Source organism: Mustela putorius, unplaced genomic scaffold, assembly GCF_011764305.1.
Source record: "Mustela putorius furo isolate JIRA1106 unplaced genomic scaffold, ASM1176430v1.1 tig00000551_pilon_pilon_pilon, whole genome shotgun sequence".
Taxonomy (NCBI): Eukaryota; Metazoa; Chordata; class Mammalia; order Carnivora; family Mustelidae; genus Mustela; species Mustela putorius.
In genome coordinates, this window is record NW_025421412.1 from 3,853,778 (window position 1) to 3,873,514 (window position 19,737).

At 45.3% G+C, this 19,737-nt stretch overlaps 1 protein-coding gene across 1 annotated transcript in view; it reads right to left on the reverse strand.

Annotated features, from left to right (window-relative positions):
- MYO16 (myosin XVI) overlaps nucleotides 1–19,477 on the reverse strand; it is a 481,948-nt gene extending 462,471 nt beyond the window's left edge. Inside the window, exon 1 of the mRNA XM_045081327.1 lies at nucleotides 19,264–19,477. The gene's annotated coding sequence lies outside the window, so the exon portion shown is untranslated. The remainder of the gene's footprint in view (nucleotides 1–19,263) is intronic.
- Between the last annotated feature and the right edge of the window lie 260 nt (nucleotides 19,478–19,737).

Consider the following 19,737-nt stretch of genomic DNA (forward strand, 5'->3'; position numbering starts at 1 on the left):
CACACCTCCACATAACATTCAACAAATGTCATAAGACAACTGAGCTCTGTGACATCATTTACTCTTTGAAGGGAAAATATAAATGGATGAGACTCAGATAAAGCATGATGTGTCTTTGGTAAAGAAACTATGCTATTGATTTGGGCCACAAACAAATTATGAACTAGTTAGTTATGAACGAACTCCCTCCCCCCATTTAAGAACTCTGAACAAAGTCCCCTGTGAGCAGTAACACCGCCCACCATACTTGGGGGCTCATTACCAAATGCATTTATTATTCTCCGGCTCATTTATTGCACAGACATTTGGTACATCATAGTGCACTGAGACACACAGGAAAGCTGGCATCACCCTCCCCTCAAAGCGCTTGTCGTCCGGAGAAATGCTGACAGTCATAAAAGGCCATGAAGGGTAGTAGGCAAGAAATTACAAGTAGGAGTGTAGACCTCTGAAGCAGCCTAAAGGAGCGGTGTCCAATCCACTTCAGAGTTGAAGGAGGCTCACCTAAGAGATGTATTCTACCTTTATTATAATACTTAGGGTCTACTTTTACGCAGAAGCTATATAATTCACCCAGATTAAGAAGTTCTCTCATCTTTTTTTCCTCTGGAAACCACATACTTGTGCTCTAAACACTAGTAGAACTAGGTCTGACCACAAAGAAATACAGCTTTATGTTTCTCTTTATTATCAAACCAAAAAATTGTGCAGGCATTAATACAGAGACAAAATAATTTTGGCCTTATTAATGTCACTCCCTTTATAAAGTAGAAAAATAATGGTAATTTATAAGTGGTTAGAATTTCTTGATCTCTGCCCACCCCTATGAAATTCAACTCAGGAGATCAGATTGATCATTTCAGGATTCTGTGACTCTGATGTAGTAAATATAATATCAGAGTTGCCCATGGTAGTAGCTAGGAAAGACTTAGATTGGATTAGCTATATTCTTAGTAACTTATCCGTTTTCCAGACTGTGATCACTAAGACAAAACGTAATCATGAAAGGGCACAGTCAGTCGCGTGTCCAACTCGGTTTTGTTTCAGGTCGTGATCTCAGAGTCTTGAGATCAAGCCCCACGTCAGGCTCTGTGCTCAGCGTGGAATCAGCTTGGGATTCTCTTTCCCTCTCTCTCTTTCCCTTCTGCTCATGCTCCCTCTCTCTCTCTCTCTCACTCAAATAATTAAATCTTTAAAAAAATACAATCATGCATTGAAAGAAGTTATTTCTTACTACAACAAAACTTATACACTCATAAAGCACAAGTGTTCTATTATTTTATTTCAGGGTTATTACAATGACCAACTGCTATCTCTGAATGTCACACATAACATTTCAAAAGCATTTTGGAACAATAAAGAAATTCCTCTCTCTCTTTTATACACCAAACAGCTGCTCACTATTCACAGTATTTCTGATAAAAACACATGATTTCTTCCTTCCAAATGTTAGTATCATTATACACCAGATTTTTTTTCAAATGATTTCCTGGCCAAAATAAAAAAAAAATATATAAAACTGGAATGATTCTAGTGACAGACAAGCATTTTAAAATTATGCACTAACTTATTAAATATCTATTAAAATGGAATGTGCATGATACACAGCTTCAAATAGGTTTTCCAGTGAAAGCTCACAGATGAAATACTACTCCCCTTAGACCTCTTTTTGGACAGATCTATTAGGCCAGTCTTTTCATAGATAATTTCTAATTCTCATAGTTCTGCACTTTTTTCACACTTTGTTAAATGATGGATTAAAATTCAAGTTTACAAACATTGCTAGCTCCAGTAGGGTTCATATACACAGTAGATTACTATAAAAATTCCAAGCGAGGCTATAAATCACACGGACACTTTGTTTGTGATCCAAACTCAAGCTCTAGGAAGTAGGCATCTTTGCCTCTGCTTTGGGAACAGGCTGAGCTTATTAATACTGGCTTGGATGAACCAAACCACACACAGGTCTTAGTTCACACTTCATACCCCAAAATGGCTAGGAATTAAATTTATAGTGTAATCTATCAGAATCACTGAATGCTGCAGTGTAGATGGAGCCGCCATCTTATCTCTCTGATTGGTCAGCTGGGGCCCTATAAGACTTAAGGGATCCTTTTCTGAAGCTCACAGAGAAGGAAAGATGTGGGTTGTCAAGAAGAAAGAGGCATCACTAAACTCAGTACTTGTTGGAAAATCAGGCTCACTGGTCATCCCACAGGTGCCTCAGGACCAGGATCAAGCCCACCTTGCCTGACCAATCAGACCCCCACCTCTCCAGCCAGCTCCCTTTCCATAAGCTGCCACTGGTTGAGACTGATCTTGATTTCAGCCAGTCTGTGGCAACGCTGGCTATCAGATTCAGGCCTCCCTACCCTCAAACCATCACACAGATCTCCTTCTAGAACCAGTGGCCTTCTGACTTAGATGTAGGCAATCGTGGAGCAGAGAGAGGAAGGAATTTACGGTATAGACCTGCACAGCTGGAAAGAAAGGAGAGGTTACTAGCAAGGTCAACTGGACCACCCTTTCTGTGCAGCTGAGCCCTGTTTTTCATGCTTAAGTGTGAACATGCAATGTAATGGCTAGAAAAGTCTCATCAGCCTCAGCACTAGCATTTTCATAGAATAGCAATGTAAAGTTAAAAAAAAAAATTGCAATTTTAAAATTGCTCCACGTATTGATTGAAGATGCCCGTTATGTAATGCAGTATAGAGTAATATAACATATGCACATATGTGCATCGATATGGATATATATACATGCCCAAATATAGATGTGCACGTGACACACACACGCACACACACACACACAGGCTATCTCTGATACTCTAATTGCTCCATAAAGGCGTCTGGTTCCCCACATTCCCTTTGTGATTTTTTTCTCCCTAATCAAAATGAAATACTTTGGAATCTAATGTGCGGCAATTACAGTAGCTATGAAGGAAAGGAAATTTGTAAACTTTTGCAAATATATTCACCTGCATGTTAAGATCATTTTGAAATCTCTCCAGTGTTCGTGTTACAACTATCGAGGATGACCTCCTCGCTTCCAGATACTGCTCCAACTCACCGAAAGTGGACAATGGACATGGGTTTGCATATATCAACTGTAAATGAGACACGGACAGTGCTGATGTCTGCAGGACAGCATCTGGGTTTGTGCACATGCATGTGCGATTACACGGGTACGGTGAATGGAAGAGTAAGTGTTCTCTGCCTTGTTCTTCAATCCGTTTGTGGGGGTGCACGGCTTTCTGTAAGTGGGGAGCAAACAAACGGACTTTCTTCTTCTTTTTATAAAACTTTTTAAAAATATTCTTTTATTTTATGTATTTGAGAGTGAGAGAGAGCACAAGCAGAGAGCAGGGTCAGAGGGAAAGGGAGAAGTTGGCTTCCTGCTGAGCAGGGATCCCGATGTGGGACTCGATCCCAGGACCCTGGGATCATGACCTGAGAACACTTAACCAACTGAGCCACCCAGGCGTCCCGACTTCTTTCTTTTTTAAAGATTATTTATTGGGCGCCTGGGTGGCTCAATGGGTTAAGCCACTGCCTTCAGCTCAGATCATGATCTCGGGGTCCTGGGATCGAGTCCCGCATTGGGCTCTCTGCTCAGCAGGGAGCCTGCTTCCCTGCCTCTCTCTCTGCCTGCCTCGCTGTCTACTTGTGCTCTCTCTCTGTCAAATAAATAAATAAAAATCTTTTTTAAAAAAAGATTATTTATTTACTTATTTATTTGAGAGAGACAGAGAACATGACCGGGGGGAGGGGCCCAGGGAAAGGGAGAAGCAGACCCCCACTGAGCATGGAGCCAGCTCACCAAGATCACAACCTGCGCCAAAGGCAGGCACTTAACCGAGCCACCTAGGTGCCCCGTATAAATGGACTTTGAATGAGGAGGAAGGAAACTGTAGAGAGGAGTGATGGCCTGACTAACAAGGTCAACTAGGTGGCAGATCTATACACAGTTGTCACAAAAGAAACAGGATCGGTGAAGTATTCGGATGATGTAAAAGATCACCTCAATTTTTCTGAAAGAGAAGAAAGGAATTTGGAGGGGATTAAATTCAGAACCTCTCCTACCTCGTTCCCAACTGATAATGCATTCCTCTTAAAAAGAAAAAAATTCTCAGAGCGCTTGGGTGGCTCAGTTGTTTTAACATCTGATTCTTGGTTTTGGCTCAGGTCCTGATCTCAGGGTGGTGAGATCAAACTCGTTGAACTGGGCTCCATGCTCACTGGGGAGTCTGCTTGGGATTCTCTCTCTCCCTCTGTCCCTTCCCCCACTCATGCACGCATGGCCGCTTCCTCTATCTTGGTCAAATAAATAAAATCTTTAAAAAATAAAAGCATCTTCATTTGAATCTTCTCCATACCCAAACACACACTAAGATACTTGTTCAGTTTCTCTGCATCCACTGAAATTCACTTTGAAGCCCATATAACCTACGAACTCTTCTCCATATACCTTGGCCTAAATTAGTCCAAGCCTTAACCCACCCTCTAGTCACTTTTCTATGTACCAGTCAATCCAGAACCTGGTGACCCAATGCTCTGTGGTTTTCTTTGATTACATCACCTGGGAAGTCTCTTCATACTTAAATAATTAGTTATTTGAACTATGCACCTACTACTTTTGCTTGTTTTGTACAAAGTCCAAAACTTCAATGAACACTCTAGAGTCACCAATTGAAGAACCCAAGAATTAGAATTGCTACAAAGCATCTTCTGGGTCATGACATGTAATGTCTGTGGTAATATTTTATTACATTCAGGATTACTGAGCACTTGGGAAAACATAATTTACTAGACTTGAGAGAGAGGAGCAGAGCAGAGAGATGGAGTGGAAGACACACCCTCCTTCAAGAGAGCACGGAGGCACAAGCAGACAGTTTATTGGCCTTTTCAATGTTCCTTATGAATTTAAAGATAGCAGATAAGCAAGCAAGTTTAAACACTGATAACTTCTTTTCTCTAAATGAATTCCCCCCAAAATAAAAAAAATAAATAAAAGTAAATGAAACCCCTGGTTGCAAATGCCACTTTAGACTAAGAAAGATAAAGCGTGGTCTCTATTTGAGGGACAATATTAAACAGCATAGTAAAGTGATTTGGAAAAAAAAATGTACAGTGAAATAATTCAAATTCACAAATGGCATCAAATTATTTCCCAAACTTAAGAGGCCAAAGCTATTTGGAAAAGTTGCGATAGCATTCGTTGTTGGGGGCCGCTCTCCACAGTGGTCTTCACAGGGGGCTGTCAGAACAGAGCACCAGCAACCTTGGTTTAATGACTAACATGCCTGAGGACACAAACATGTCTTGGAAGCTAAAGGCAGTGTGTAACTCTGGGGTGAATGGGAAAGTCATCTCCCTAGGCTCATTTATTTATAATATATTATTATAATATTATACATCATTGTACTTCAGGGGGATGTAGCTGGAGACTTTCTTGTCTTCTCTGGAGAAGATTTATGTGCATGTTCCTCTCTCTCTCTCTCTCTCTCTCTCTCTGTGTGTGCAGCCCCCCTTTTCCATCGCGGGGGTAACTGGAGGAACTCCTCAGAGCGAAGCTGTAAATGCAGGGAAGTTCTACAGGCAGCGGATAAGGCTAATGAAGCACTAAGAGGACTGCAAGCCCTGTCCATCACCAGGGCTCCTCCGGTGGGCGACCCCTCCTTTCACAGCAGTGAGCATGCTTAGACAGGAATCCTGCCTCAGCCACTCCTTAAAGGTCAGACCACCTCCCTGGGGTTCCAGTTGCTCAGATGAAAACATGCGGATAATGATAGGCGCACAGGCCTCACGCACAGGCTCGGCACCTGGCTGATAGACGCTACCCGGAGTTCTCACGCACAGGCTCGGCACCTGGCAAGCACATTCCCAGCCACTATCTTAAAAACAATGTGTCCAGCCCCAATGTTTTACTGATCGAAGATATGAGCGAAGATATTTACGACATGAAGTGTCCTGAACACATCACCGCCCCTTGGTACAGTCTTGCAGGCAACCATGACCAGCAAAACCCCATCTCAGCAAACATTTACCCTGGGCGTATTATGAGCCGCTAGACACAGAGCTCAGCCTGAGGGAATTCCTTCAGCCCTGGAAATATGTGTATGCACGGTGCGTGTGACAGTTACACGTCCGACCTAGACCCTGCCCTGTGAAGCTCTGCAGAGATGACAGACCAGGAAGTAAGAGTGACTGGAAGATTCTGCACAGTGCCCCGAAGGTGTGATCTTATGAGGCAGATCCCCAAAGCATGAGGACCCAGAGCATATTCCTAAGAAGGGGTGCCGAAGCAGACAGCAGAGCATGAGTGGAAAAACATCTGGTAAAGAAGGTGGGCGGAGGAGACGGGGCGGTGTTCCAGATGAAAAACAGCGGGGCACGACTAAAGGAGAAGTTCACAGAATGGCCAAGTGAGCGGTGAGCCTCCAGAAGTCATCAGGGTGGGGACAGCTGGGGAGGCGACTCTAGGCCTCCCCATGTAACAAAGAGAGACAGGGGAGAAATGAGAGCTGGAAGGGGGTGACTAGCGGTGGGCCTCACGAGAACCCCTGCGACTGCAGGGCGACGGCAGCAGAAGACAGGAGGGCTGTCTCCACGGGCAGCTGTGCAGAGAAAGCCAGGCAGTGGGGAGAGCAGATGGCGCATCCTTCTCCAACCAAACTGTAAGTCCCTCCGCCGCCCACGTCAAAGTCTCCTCCCGCATCTGCCTTCTTCTTTAGAAACCCTCTTTGCCACCCTGCCGTCCAGCCCTCCCCCCGCCCCCACCCCCGAAGGGCAGATGTGATCTGACCTAATGTGTCATCTCCCTGTACCTCATGTCACCAGTCCTACAAAGGTCTCTCTTCTAGAAGGCCAAACCCCACAGGTTTCACTCTTGGGGCTGGCTTCCGAAGAGAGTCTGGGACATGGGAAAAAGTCACTTGCGTTAATTCTTCTCCTGTGCTTTAGCCCTCCTCCCTCACCTGCGGTGTGCCTCGGGTCTCAAATGTCAGAACCGTCCTGAAACTCCAGTATCCAAAACATAAATACACGTAGTGTCATTCCCTTTGGCACTTCCAGAATAAATATTCACACCAGCTGTACAGAGTAAGTAAATTATGAATAAGCTTCTCACTGAGTGGTTTTAGGAAGTGGCTTCAAATTTTTCTTAAGGCCTGACTTTGTACAGCAAATGAGTGACAGGTGCTGATCACCGGCCAGGCCCTGTGCTAATCACAGCATGTGCACCGACTCACCTAATCCTCCCAACAGACCCTCCAGCGTTGGGACTGTCATCATTGTTTGTTGTTGTTGTTGTTGTTTTTAACAGAAGAGGAAACTGAGTCATAAAGACGAAGCCAGAAGTCCAAAATCACACGACAGTGAAAGCACAAACCGGATCACGGAAACATTCCTGCCACAGCACACGCCACACCTACATTCGCTACACACCCCCTCCAGCTCTGGGATCAAGCCTTTCCTTTAGGTTCTGGAGCATGCCGGCAACTCTCCACCCTAAGCACACACTTCTCTTTCTGTCTGGAACATTCTTCACTCCTTTCTCATCCCAACCTCTTTTGTCTGATTAACTCAGCCCTACATATGGTGGACATATAGAGGGAGGAGAGAGAGAGAGAGTAAAGACCTACTGAGAGGAAAAGGCAAAGAAAGGAAGAAGGTGGGTCAAAGGAGGTAGAAAATAAGACATGGGGGACCCAAGGCAGGTGAGTCTCCATTCCTTCCCTGTCCCCCACCCCTTTGTTCTTCGCTTAGGTGAGCTACGGTTTTTCATGGCTGCCATGCCTTCTGATTCTGCATCCTATTATGGATTATTTATGTCCTACGTGGGCTTCCTCTCAAAATGCTAATATGATGCTAATACAACAACGTTTACACTTACACCGAAGACTATCCATCATGGCAGCCCGGTGGTGTGCAGGGTCACTCAAGCAGACATGCGAAGAGAAGGGAAGTGCTGAGAGAAAGATGTGCAGGTCACAGGTAGGACTTACTAGAGGGAAGAAGGATACATTTTTAGGTACAGAATTTAAGAGGGAGAGAGGAATGGAATTTGAGATTCTCATGAAGTGGCTGGGCTGTAACAACTTTAACAGACTCATCTTTCCATGTCACATATTAGAGCTGCTAGCAATCATACGTAGGCTCTTAAAATTATAGGATTATTTTCAGAGCACAGAGGAGGTTGATATACATCTCTAGACCCCAATACGGAGGTGTTAATTAAGTGGTTGAAGGAAGGACGTAATGTGATGGGTGCGAAGAAATATCACCGAAATAAAAGTCGCACATGAACCTGACGGGATATTTTGAGGGTGTCGGATATATAACTCTTCATTTACATGAAGTTTAGGAGAAGGTAAAACTAATTCACAATGATGGAAGTTTCAAAAGTGGACTATCAATGGGAAAGGACACTTTCTAGAATGAGAGAAATGTTTTCTATTTTGATCAGGCATCTTTTGACGCAAATATAAACACAGAGAGATATAAAGATATATAAAGCTTTATTGAACTATGGGTTCGTGCACTTTACTGTATCCACATTATATCTAAAAAGTTTTTTTTTTTAAGTGTCACAAAAAATAACACAGTTTCAAACACAGCAGCAAGAGGTAGAGCAAAAGAAGTATTTCTGAGGGTTGTGAAACAAAGGTGGTTCATCGTACATCTATGATTTCAACAATCACTGACTGACAGGTCGCACCAAGGACGCCATGCCTCCTTACAGACACAGAAGAGTTACAGCCCTTGGAATGATTTCCCAGCTCGGTAAATGGGTGATTATAACACGGTCGACGCAAAGGTAAGCTGTCAACAGGACAACAAGGACCACAGCGCTCTGTGTCCGTCAGAAAGAAGGGTACTCAATAGAGGTCAGAAACGCTGTTTCCAGGAGAAGGCACTAAGCCAAGGCACCGTACCTTAAGACTGCTGTAGGCCAGCTGGATTTCGGGGACCTGTACACAGAGGATGGAGACATGGCTGGAGTTGAACTTGAAGAGACAGGCAGGAGAGGCTGCCTATGGCACAAAGACCTTTGTCACCTCGGGCGGCTTTATTTAACCTGGACTCGCACAAACTTCCACAGACGTCTGCAAGAACAGCCATAGCTTTTCAAAGAGCCCCTGACCCAATGAAGACCTTTCCTGACGTTGAGGAAGACTGGTCAGCAGATTTTAGACAAATAAGTCAAATTGTGAGACTCTGTGAAAAACAGATGACAGGGAGGTACGGTAAATTAGAAGCTCTTGTAAAAGTCCAAAGCAGACATAATGAAGCCTTGAAATGGAGCCATGGCGGTGTGGACAGAGCAGACTGGATTAATTCTCAGGAAGCAATGACTGAGTCTGCCTGGATGGGAGTGGGATGCAGCACAAGAGATGGGAGGTAACCCGGTCCCCCAGCTCCTGGGTGCTTGTGTGTTTGGTGAGGTCCTCCGAGCGGCGGAGGAGTAGAGAAGGAAGGGCTGGTTTGGGAATAGGCAAGAAGGCATTCTTTGTAGATGAAAAGTCCAAGTCTTGCCCACAATAGAATAAAAAATTACATATAGGAGCTGTTCAAAATGTCTTCACCTTCAGTACCTATAAAACCATCATTTGTCAATTCACCAAATATTTATAGTGTTTCTGCCACTCACGGGGCCTGGACTGGTGCTGGAGAGAACACAGGGTGCAGGAAATATGGGTTCTGGTCTCCATTCAGCTCTCCTTTTATTTATCCCTAAGTAACCAGTGTTATGGGATCTATCCTAAAAGGCAGGGTACCAAGTCCAGAGGAACGACATGGCACAAATAAAGCCCCAACCCATCACTACCTCTCAGACAGAGGAAACAAAACTATATGCTTTTCTGGATTTTCAAAAATTCATAATCAAAAGATAAAATAAAAAGGAGGAAGTTAGTCTCACATTTGTTTTATTATTATGTTGTATTAGGCACCATAAAGTACATCACTAGTTTTCGATGTAGCCCAGTGACCGGTATTAAAGAAGGCACGTATTGCATGGAGCACTTGGTGTTAGACGCAAACAATTAATCAAGGAACACTACATCACATCTTTCTTTCTTTTAAGAATTTATTTATTTTTGACAAGAGAGAGAGAGGAGAGAGAGCCCAAGAAGGGGTGGAGGCAGAGGGAGAGGGAGAAAGGCTCCCTGCTGAGCAAGGAATGTGACACAGGATTCGATCCCAGGACCCCAGGATCATGACCTGAGCCAAAGGCAGATGTGTAGCCAACTGATTCACCCAGCCGGTCTCAAAACTATTGAGGAGGTAGATTTTACGGAATCTGGGGTAAATTCATGAGCAGGTTTGAAAGACTGCAGAGGACAAGATCACCAGGCCTGCCCATGACACGGAGAAGGAACATGGGGACTACAGGCATCAAGATGAGCTCAGTTCCAGACCCAGTAAGTTGGGGTTGCTTCTTAAACGTCAGGGAAATGTTCCAGCAAAGAAGAAGTTCTTTGGGTCTACATAGCTCTTAGGAAGGGAATGGATTGGCAAAGGGCATTTGAAATCTATAGTTAATAGATATTCTTTGGGTTCCTGGACCCATTCCAACATGGGGGTGGGGGTAGTATGCTTCTCATTCAACACCAAGCAACTCTCTGAATACTCACTGGTGTCCTACTGTTCAACTCAAGTCAGCTCAGTCCTGACACTCGCCACTTGGAGACAGTAGAGGAGCCACAGGTTAAGGGCTCAGTCCCACAAGGCTGCCTCCTCCCACCCCCCACCCAGACGCCAGTCACAGTCCAGATGGCAGTCCCAAGTCCAGTTGTTGCCTGTACATCTCGGCCACTGGCTCAGAATCATAGCTTCCAGTGACCCCTTCCTGATTTGCTAGAGCGGCTCACCGGACTCAGAGAAACACTGTACATAGGTCGCCAACTCACTATGAAAGGATAGAACTCAGAAGCAGCTGGATGGAAGAGATGTAGGACGAGGTAAAAGAAAGAGGTAAGAAGCTTCTAAACCCTGTCCAACGGGGCACCGCACTGTCCCCACATCTCCGTGCGTTAACCAACTCAGAAACTCTAGGAACTCTACCCTTCCAGGTTTTTACGGAAGCTTCATTCTATATGCATGATTATCTAAATCACTGGCATTGGTGATGGATTCAACCTCCAACCCCTCTCCCCTCCCCTAAGATCAGGGGGGAGACTGAAAGGTACAACCTTCCAATCCTGTGGTTGGTTCTCTTGGCAAGCAGCCCCCATCCTTGGGTGCTCTCTAAAAGCCACCTTAAAACACAACTGAAGACATATTTGTGGCTCTCACCAGTTAGGAAATTCCAAGGGTTTTAGTACTCCTATCCCAGAAACAAGGATGGAGACCAAGTACATACTGTTGACCCTGAGCAATTTGGGCTTGATCTCTGCTCGTCTTCTCCCATGTGGAGCTTTTACAACTCAGCTCTGAAAGTGCATTATCGCATACAAATATATGTCAATCGATTATGTTATTGATAAGGCTTCTAGTCAACGGTAGGCTATTGGTAGTTAAGTTTGGGGGAGTCAAATGTTATATACAGATTTTCAACTCTTTGGGGGGAAGGGGTCAGTTCCCTACAGGGCCAAATGTATTTCTTATAAATCACAGACACGAAAGCCATGGGAGTGGGAAGATCACTAGGGAAAGAAAAATCCGAGAAAAAACACCCTAGCTTCGAGGCTAGAATTGGAGATACCATATACAAACAGGAGGAAATAATATAGAGCAAGAAAGATGTAGGGATGGAGAGATATCGGCCCTGTGCTTGATTGGCTGGTCTGCTTATAATAGATCACACATTCTGTGCATTGTTAAGTTTTACATTTCTCGTTTTTCCTCCCCTAAACTATGAACAGAAACCTAGCCCGATTTATCTTTGAATCCTCACTGCCCAGCACATACATGGTTGTCTAATCAACACACTAAAGCCCAAACAAACAAAAAATAACAACATACAGTGTATACAGTTAGGATACAATAAAAGCGGTGCTTTTAGTAATAAAACTTTACTCAAACAATTCTTTATCTTTGCTCCACTGCTTTCCTGTGTTCCTACATTCTGGTGTTACAGAAAGAACTGATCAGGTTCCAACAGCTCTTTCTCCTCTGCATTTGGTCTCCTGCACTGAGTTACTGGAAGATTCTGATACACGTCTCCAAACAAGTTCCAAAAATAATATGGCATTTAATCTGCTAGGGGCAGGAAGTACGGAGTTCAGCTCCCACAGGAAGAACTTGATAGCTCCCTAGAACCACACAAGGCTTCAGGGGCAGAGAGGAGACTCTCCAGCTTAACTTGCCCAGAGATGGCTTTACACACAAAGGAAAAAAAAAAAAAATCAGCTGCTTAAGGACAGAATCCCGAGTCATAACCATCCTGTGACCCCTCACAAAAAGGGTAAGACTGAACTGGAAGAGAAAATGGCAGAGGTGCTGTCCCCTGTTTTCTCAAATATCAGAAGCACATACTGTAACATGAAGATTCTAGAATCCTCCGAACAAACCGAGACTGCAGTTAGTTCAAAACATGTCCTTTTGTTCTGAATGCCTGCTCACTGTTTTTGTTACTTGGGCATAATAATACGGAGCAAGGGAACAGATTTTCTCTTTAATGTCTATTACATATTCAGTTTTCACTGGAACATGTTACTCTTCAAATGTTCGATTGAATAATAGTTATTGAAAGACTACCATGTGCAAAACCCTTTCCCTGAAGGCTAATTTGGACAAGATGACCGACAAAAATCACAGGACCTGTCCTTGGGGGACATACAGCTTGGTGGGGAAAGGAGGGCGGGCACGAAGGTCATCGGCTACATTTCGCACAACCAAGAGCGGCATGCAGTGCTGCGGGGCACTGAAGAGAGAGTGACTCACTCTAATTTGGGATACAAGGGACTGCATTTGAGCTGAGGAAGATGGAAAAGCAAGTGCAGATTGGAGAACGGTGTCGTCAGCTCAGGGAAGAGGGAAGTGCATGCTTTATCTGGGAAAGAAGAGGTGGTGCACCATGGAGGCAGATCATGGTGAATTAGGTTGTTTGGAAACAAAACCTACACTAATCTGAATGCCTCCGGCAACCACACATCAACTTCCTGTCTTTTGGATTGGCCAATTCTGGACATTTCATAAGTGGGATCGAACCATAGGTGGCCCTCTGTGTCTGGTTTCTTTTCACTTAGCACAACGTTTTCATGGTTCAGACATTTTGTAGCACAGATCAATACTTCATTCTTTTTCTGTGGTGGGATGATGTAATACTGAATGGATATACCACATTTTGTTTATCTATTTCAATTGATGGTATTGGGTTGTTGTCACATTTTTGTTATTATAATTGCTGCTATGAATATTTATATGCAGGCTTTTTTTATGGACATAGGTTTTAAATTCTCCTCTTATATACCTAGAAGTGGAATTTCTGGGCCACAGGATAACTCTGTGTTTACAATTCTGCACAGCTACCACCCTGTTTTCCAGAGTGGGGTTCCATTCTCTGACGCTATCAGCAGCATACCAGACTTCCGATTTCTTCACATCCTCACAAATACAGGATATCATCGGATTGACATTTTTATTTAACTTCCCTAGTGGATATGCAGTAGAGCTCACTGTGGTTTTGAGTTGTATTTCCTTAATTACTAATGATGGTAAACATCTTTTTTTTTAAGATTTTATTTATTTATTTAACTGTCACAGAGAGAAGAGAGATCACAAGCAGGCAGAGAGGCAGGCAGAGGCGGAGAAGCAGGGTCCCTGCGGAACAATGAGCCCGATGCAGGACTCGATCCCAGGATCCTGGGATCACGACTTGAGCCTAAGGCAGCGGTTTTAACCCACTGAGCCACCCAGGTGTCCCTGATGTTAAGCATCTTTTCATGTGCTTATTAGTAATCTATATATCTTCTTCAGAGAAGAAGAACTATTCAAGTTCTTTGCCTATTTTTTAACTGAGTTATTTGTCTTTTTATTGTTGAGTTGTCAATTAATTACTTTATATATTCTGGAAAGAAAGTCTCTCATTAGATATATAATTTCCAAATATTCTGCGCCATTCCATGGGCTGCATTTTCGTTGTCTTGACCGTATCCCTTTTTACCACATAGATACTAATCTTAATGCAGTTTACCCTTTGTTTGCCTTAGTGATTTTGGTGTCCTAAGAACTCACTGACTAACCCAAAGTCATAAATATTTACTCCTATGCAAGCCAGACACAGAAAGACAAGCACTGTATGATCTCATTCCTATAGGAATCTAGAAAATACAACTCACAAAAGCAGCGAGTAGATGGGTTGTTGCTGGGAGAGGAGGAAATGAGAAGATGCTGGTCAAGGGTACAGACTTCAAGTTGTAAGATGAGTAAGATCTGGGGATCTAAGGGATAGTATGGTGACTACAGTTAATAATGTTAAACTGTGCAGCTGAAATTTCCTCAAAGTAAGTCTTCGCCATTCGCACTATAATTAATAAATAGATAATAAGGAACCTGAGCAAGGGGAGGGATATAGCGATGAGCTTACTGTGCTGTTACACAACACATGCAAGGGTCAGTCATTCCGTTAGCACATCTTAAATATATATGATTTTACTTGTCAATTGTACCTCAATAAAGCTTGAGGGGGAAAAAGAAATTAAACTTTATTTTCCCTGTACCTTAAAAAAAAAAAATTTACTCCTGTGCTTCCTGCTGAAACTGTTGATAGTCTCAGCCCTTTAATTTTGGGCCTGTGATCCGGGTTAAGTTCATTTTTGTATACAGTACGAAGTATGAGCCCAACTTCATTCTTCTGCATACAGATAGTCAGTTGTCTTGGCACCATTTGCTGAAAACGCTGCTCAATCCCCATCAGATGGTCTTGAGAACTTTGTCAAAAATTGCTTGATTGCACACGTAAGTAAGGGTTTATTTCTAGACTCTTAATTCTGTTACATTAGATATTAGTCTAGATATCTGGCCTTACACCAGTATCGACTGTATTGACTGCTGCGGTTTTGGAGAAATTTTGAAATTAGGAAGTGTCAATCCTATAATTTGGTTTATCATCAAGACTGTATTATGGGGCATGTGCTGAGTCTGTTAAGCACCTGCATTTGGCTCAGGTTGAGATCCCAGGTCCTGGAATCGAGCCCCATGTGCCAAGCACCCTGCTCAGATGGGACCCTGCTTCTCCCTCTCCCTCCCCCTGATTTGTGCTTGCTCCCTCTCTCTCAAATGAATAAACAAAATCCTTAAAAAAAAAAAAAAAGAGGAAGAAGAAGAAGACTGTTTTGGCTAGTATACTCCTTGAACTTATACATTGACTTTAAACTCAGACTGTCAATGTATTTGAAAAGACCAGCTGTAATGCTAATAAGAATCGCATTCAATCCATTGCCCAGTTTGAAGAGCACTGACCTCTTTCCAACATCAATTCTTCCAATCCATAAACATTTACCTGGGACTTCATTCATTTCTCTTAAAGATGCTTTGCAGGTTTCAATGTACAAATTTTGCATTTCTTTTGTTAAATTTATTCCCAAGTATTTTACTCTTTTTGATGCTACTTATAAGTGGAGCTGTTTTCTTTTTTTAAAATATTTTATTTATTTATTTGACAGACAGAGATCACAAGTAGGCAGAGAGGCAGGCATAGAGAGAGGGAAGCAGGCTCTCCGCTGAGCAGAGAGCCTGATGCTGGGCTCGATCCTAGGACCCTGGGATCATGACCTGAGCTGAAGGCAGAGGCTTTAACCCACTGAGCCACCCACGTGCCCCTGATTTTCATTTGTTAAACCAACCTTGCATTCCCGGGATAAATTCCACTTGGTCCTGCTGTATACACCTGTCATAAGTTTCTGGATGGGGTTTGTGAGTATTTTATCCAAACTTTTGCTTTTTATTTTCACAAATGGCATTTGTGTTTCATTTTCTTGGAAAGCCTTTGTCTGGTTTTAGCATCAGGGAAACACTGGCTGCATAGAATGATTTGGGAAATGTTCCTTCCTCTTCTATCATGACACTAAGTTTTGAGGATGTTTTGTCACACAGTAAAGCTAATTTACATGAGCATATTCAGCAGGCATGCTAGTTGGGTGTGAGGAGTTAAAGAGGGGGAGGAGTGAAGATAAATTTTGGAATGTCTCAAGCATGTCCAGAAATAAGGGCACATCTAGACTCAATCCCTCATTCACACATTCTCAGTTTTTACAGGCAGAATGTCAAATCCAGAAAGATTATGTCGATTTTCTCAGACATTGAAATGTGTCCTGCTATATCCAGAAAAAGCTGAAAACAAGTATTTTCACCACATTTAATTGAACGTTAGCCATCCTTAGACAATATGTCCGAATTGCTTTCTTGACCTTGACACATGGCCACGATCAGCACCCCCTTCCCAAGCTGAAAACATGACTTTTGAACTTCAGTCAAGGTTCCTTCTTGTCCCTTTCATCTGGGGCTCCAGGACCTATGTACTCTCTCACATTCGGACGGGCAGTGCTATTTCTTGCTTCAAAGTCTGTCTTCACATAATCCCCTCTCCTCATCTTTGCTACTTCTGCACACAGTACATCCTGGTTTAATTTTAAGTCCTAGTTCAAATAAGAGCTAAGCTTTTCATTTCTATTCTTGTTCAGCAGGAAAGGCATGGTTTACAGAGAAGCAAGACCATAAAATGTGTATGACTTGTGGTGACCAGCATTACATTGCCCACAGTCTGAAAGGAGGAGGTGAGCACACAGTAGACAAAGAAGTGTCTCAGGTCAACCCCTACCACCTCAGTTCTTACCTGACTGAGCTCGCTGCCTCACACCCAATAGCACCCCTTCCTCCGAATTCCCCTGGATGTGATGGAGCCATGATCTAAGGCATGATCTTAGCATCTACCACTTGATACCCCACTTATCCATTTGCTTGTATGTCTTCTGTGCTCTCCTTCTGGGCAAGAACCATGTCTTATTTGACATTCTAACCCAACACATGGCACATGTAGAATGTTACATCAATAAAAAGTGAATTTGAGCTCTTAAAAGTGAAGGTATTCATCTGTCCGGAGTGTGCAGATATTAACTAGATCTTTGTCATGAGCGTCTACTGCCCAAGTATGCAGACTCATGTAGCATCTTTTATTATAATCATCAGCTCTGGTAAAACCTTGATTCAAGCATATTGCCACTTCTTTTCTCACATCAGCACCTTATCCTTGTTTTCCTTTGCTTCTTGAAGACTCCTCTCTACTTAAGTGCTCATTCACTCATGGAACGGGTAGGTCTAAGGCACAGGACTGAAAGATGAGTGAGCTGTAGTCCGCATCTGCTGGTAGCTTCACCAGCATCAACTAAATGGGCAATTTAAACATCATGATATTCATAACTTATCCGTAAATTAATGCTTGCCGCTGATGGAAATCTCTACAAAGATGCACATCTATGCCTGTGTGTAAGGAAAAGGCAAAGCGTGTCGTATCACCTGCTTTCTAGCTAGCTAGCTCACCTGATTATACAACCAGAACAGGAGAATCTGGCAGGAAGACATACTTTCTGTGTCATGCCTCCTGTCTACTTTGCTTAGTAATGTTATGCCTAAAACCAGAAGTTTAGAGTTGTGGGTTCCATTCCAGCTCTGCACCATTTGCAGGTGAGGTGACTACCACCCAGGGGCTTGGCTTCCTCCGGCCTCCATTAACTCATCTCTTACATGGAGCAGACCACCTGCAGCTGGGCTTCTGCGAGATTTTGCAAGGGCAGAACCTCTCATGTGATCCGAGTCCCTAAATCACAGATGCACTTTACCTTCTTGGTAATCACTAATTACTAACTCGATGCCTGCACGAACACCAGCTTTATTTATTCTGGGGTTTTGTGTTCTTTAAAGGGCCTTAAAAAAGCCGTCCTCGTATGGGAATCTCTAAAGTTTGTAGTATTCAAATTTTATCGGGCCCTTGGTGAGGCAGATGGTGTAACATAAAAGTTGTTCTGATTTTAAATTGAACGGAATCCAATACTGGCTCTGTGTCATTTTTCTGGTGGTTCCAAATTAATTCCCTTCTCCTTTGTTTCAGTGTGACTTCCAACTCGGAATTTTTTTAAATGATTAATTTGATTCATTGAATAGGTGCTTTTTGAAGTCTTTTTTTTTTGTTTTCATTTTTGCTCTCTTTTCTGTAATTTAATGCAATTTACAGGGGAAGACACAAGACAAGGTTCAACAGCCAGTCTTCCAAACGAGAAGACTCTGAGATACGCACCGGCCGCACCTCCTTGCGTTTCAGGCCGACCTTCTCGTACTTGCGGAAGGCCCAGTTATGCGGACTTTCGGATCATGGACGCGATCACTTCTTTCCAGTCTAGACGGAGTGGGACACTGTTTTCAAAATGATGCATGTGATGCGAATGGTACCTTTAATTTCTAGAGCCCGTGTACGATTCGCCACCAAACCCCCGCCTTGGTGGCACCAGGGCTTTCCCACCATCCTTCTACGAAACGTGATTTCTCGCGAAGCGTCTGGGAACCAACCTCCCGCAGACCCTGGTTTATCCGGAGGGGAACAAACAGAACGTGGGCGCGCCCAGGGCGACAGAACCCGCCAGCACTCCCGTGCCCGCCTGCCCCAGGCCCGCCTGCCCCAGGCCCGCCTGCCCCAGGCCCGCCTGCCCCAGGCCCGCCTGCCCCAGGCCCGCCTGCCCCGTCCGTCCCGTCGGGGTCCGCCTTCCTCAGCCTCGACGTCACGCGTCCCCTCGGGGCTGTGCCCCGCCCTTTGCTATCAGAGCGTCGCCAGAGCCGCCGGTACGGAAGCCGAGAGGGAAGCTCACCCGACGAGGACGCTTGCTTCGGCGCCGCAGCGGAACGCGGCCGACGGGGAAACGCTCCCCCGACGTCATCCCAGAGCCCTCCGTCCGCGGCGGCCCAGCCCGCGGCGGCCCAGCCCGCGGCCCCCTTGCTCGGGCCGCTGAGTTCCCCCGGCCCCGGCCTCCGTCCTTCCTGCTGAGGCCGCACCTGCGGGAGGCTCCCGCACACCAGAGAGGACGGCTCTTCCGCACCGCACACGCAGGGCCCAAGGAGAACAGCCCGGGACAGCAGGAGCCCCGCGAAGACAGGCCCCGAGAGGGAGGACGGCGGCCGCGACCGGTGAGGAAACCCGGGCCCCAGGTCTCCGCCCCGCATACCCAACGCCCGCGCGAGCCTCCGGCGCCCCAGGCAGGTCCCGGCCGGCGGATGCGCCCTCTCTCCTCTGAAGGCCCCCAGGTCCCTGCGACACACGGACGCGCGTTACCTCCGTTGTACAGACGCGGAGCCCGGGCTGGCGGAGGGTATCGCTCCAGGTCGAACAGGAGGGCAGCCCTGGGAGCCAGGCGGCGCCGTCGGTCCGAGAGCGGCCCAGGGCCTGTCTCCGGCTCAGATGGCGCCTTCCTGCGGCTCCTGGAGGGGACGGACCACCTTCCTGCCGGCGGGAACGCGAGCCTTCCAGGGAGCGACGCAGCTTTCGGGCGGGCTGCAGCTCCCCTCACGCACGGCTCCTCACGCACGGCCCGTCACGCACGGCCCGTCACGCACGGCCCCTCACGCACGGCTCCTCCACGCCCGGCCCCTCACGCACAGCCCCTCACAGATGGACCCTCATGCCCGGCCCTCACGCACGGCCTCGCACGCCCGGCCCCTCACGGATGGACCCTCACGCCCGGCCCTCACGCCCGTCCCCTCACGCCCGGCCCCTCACGCACGGCCCCTCACGCCCGGCCCCTCACGC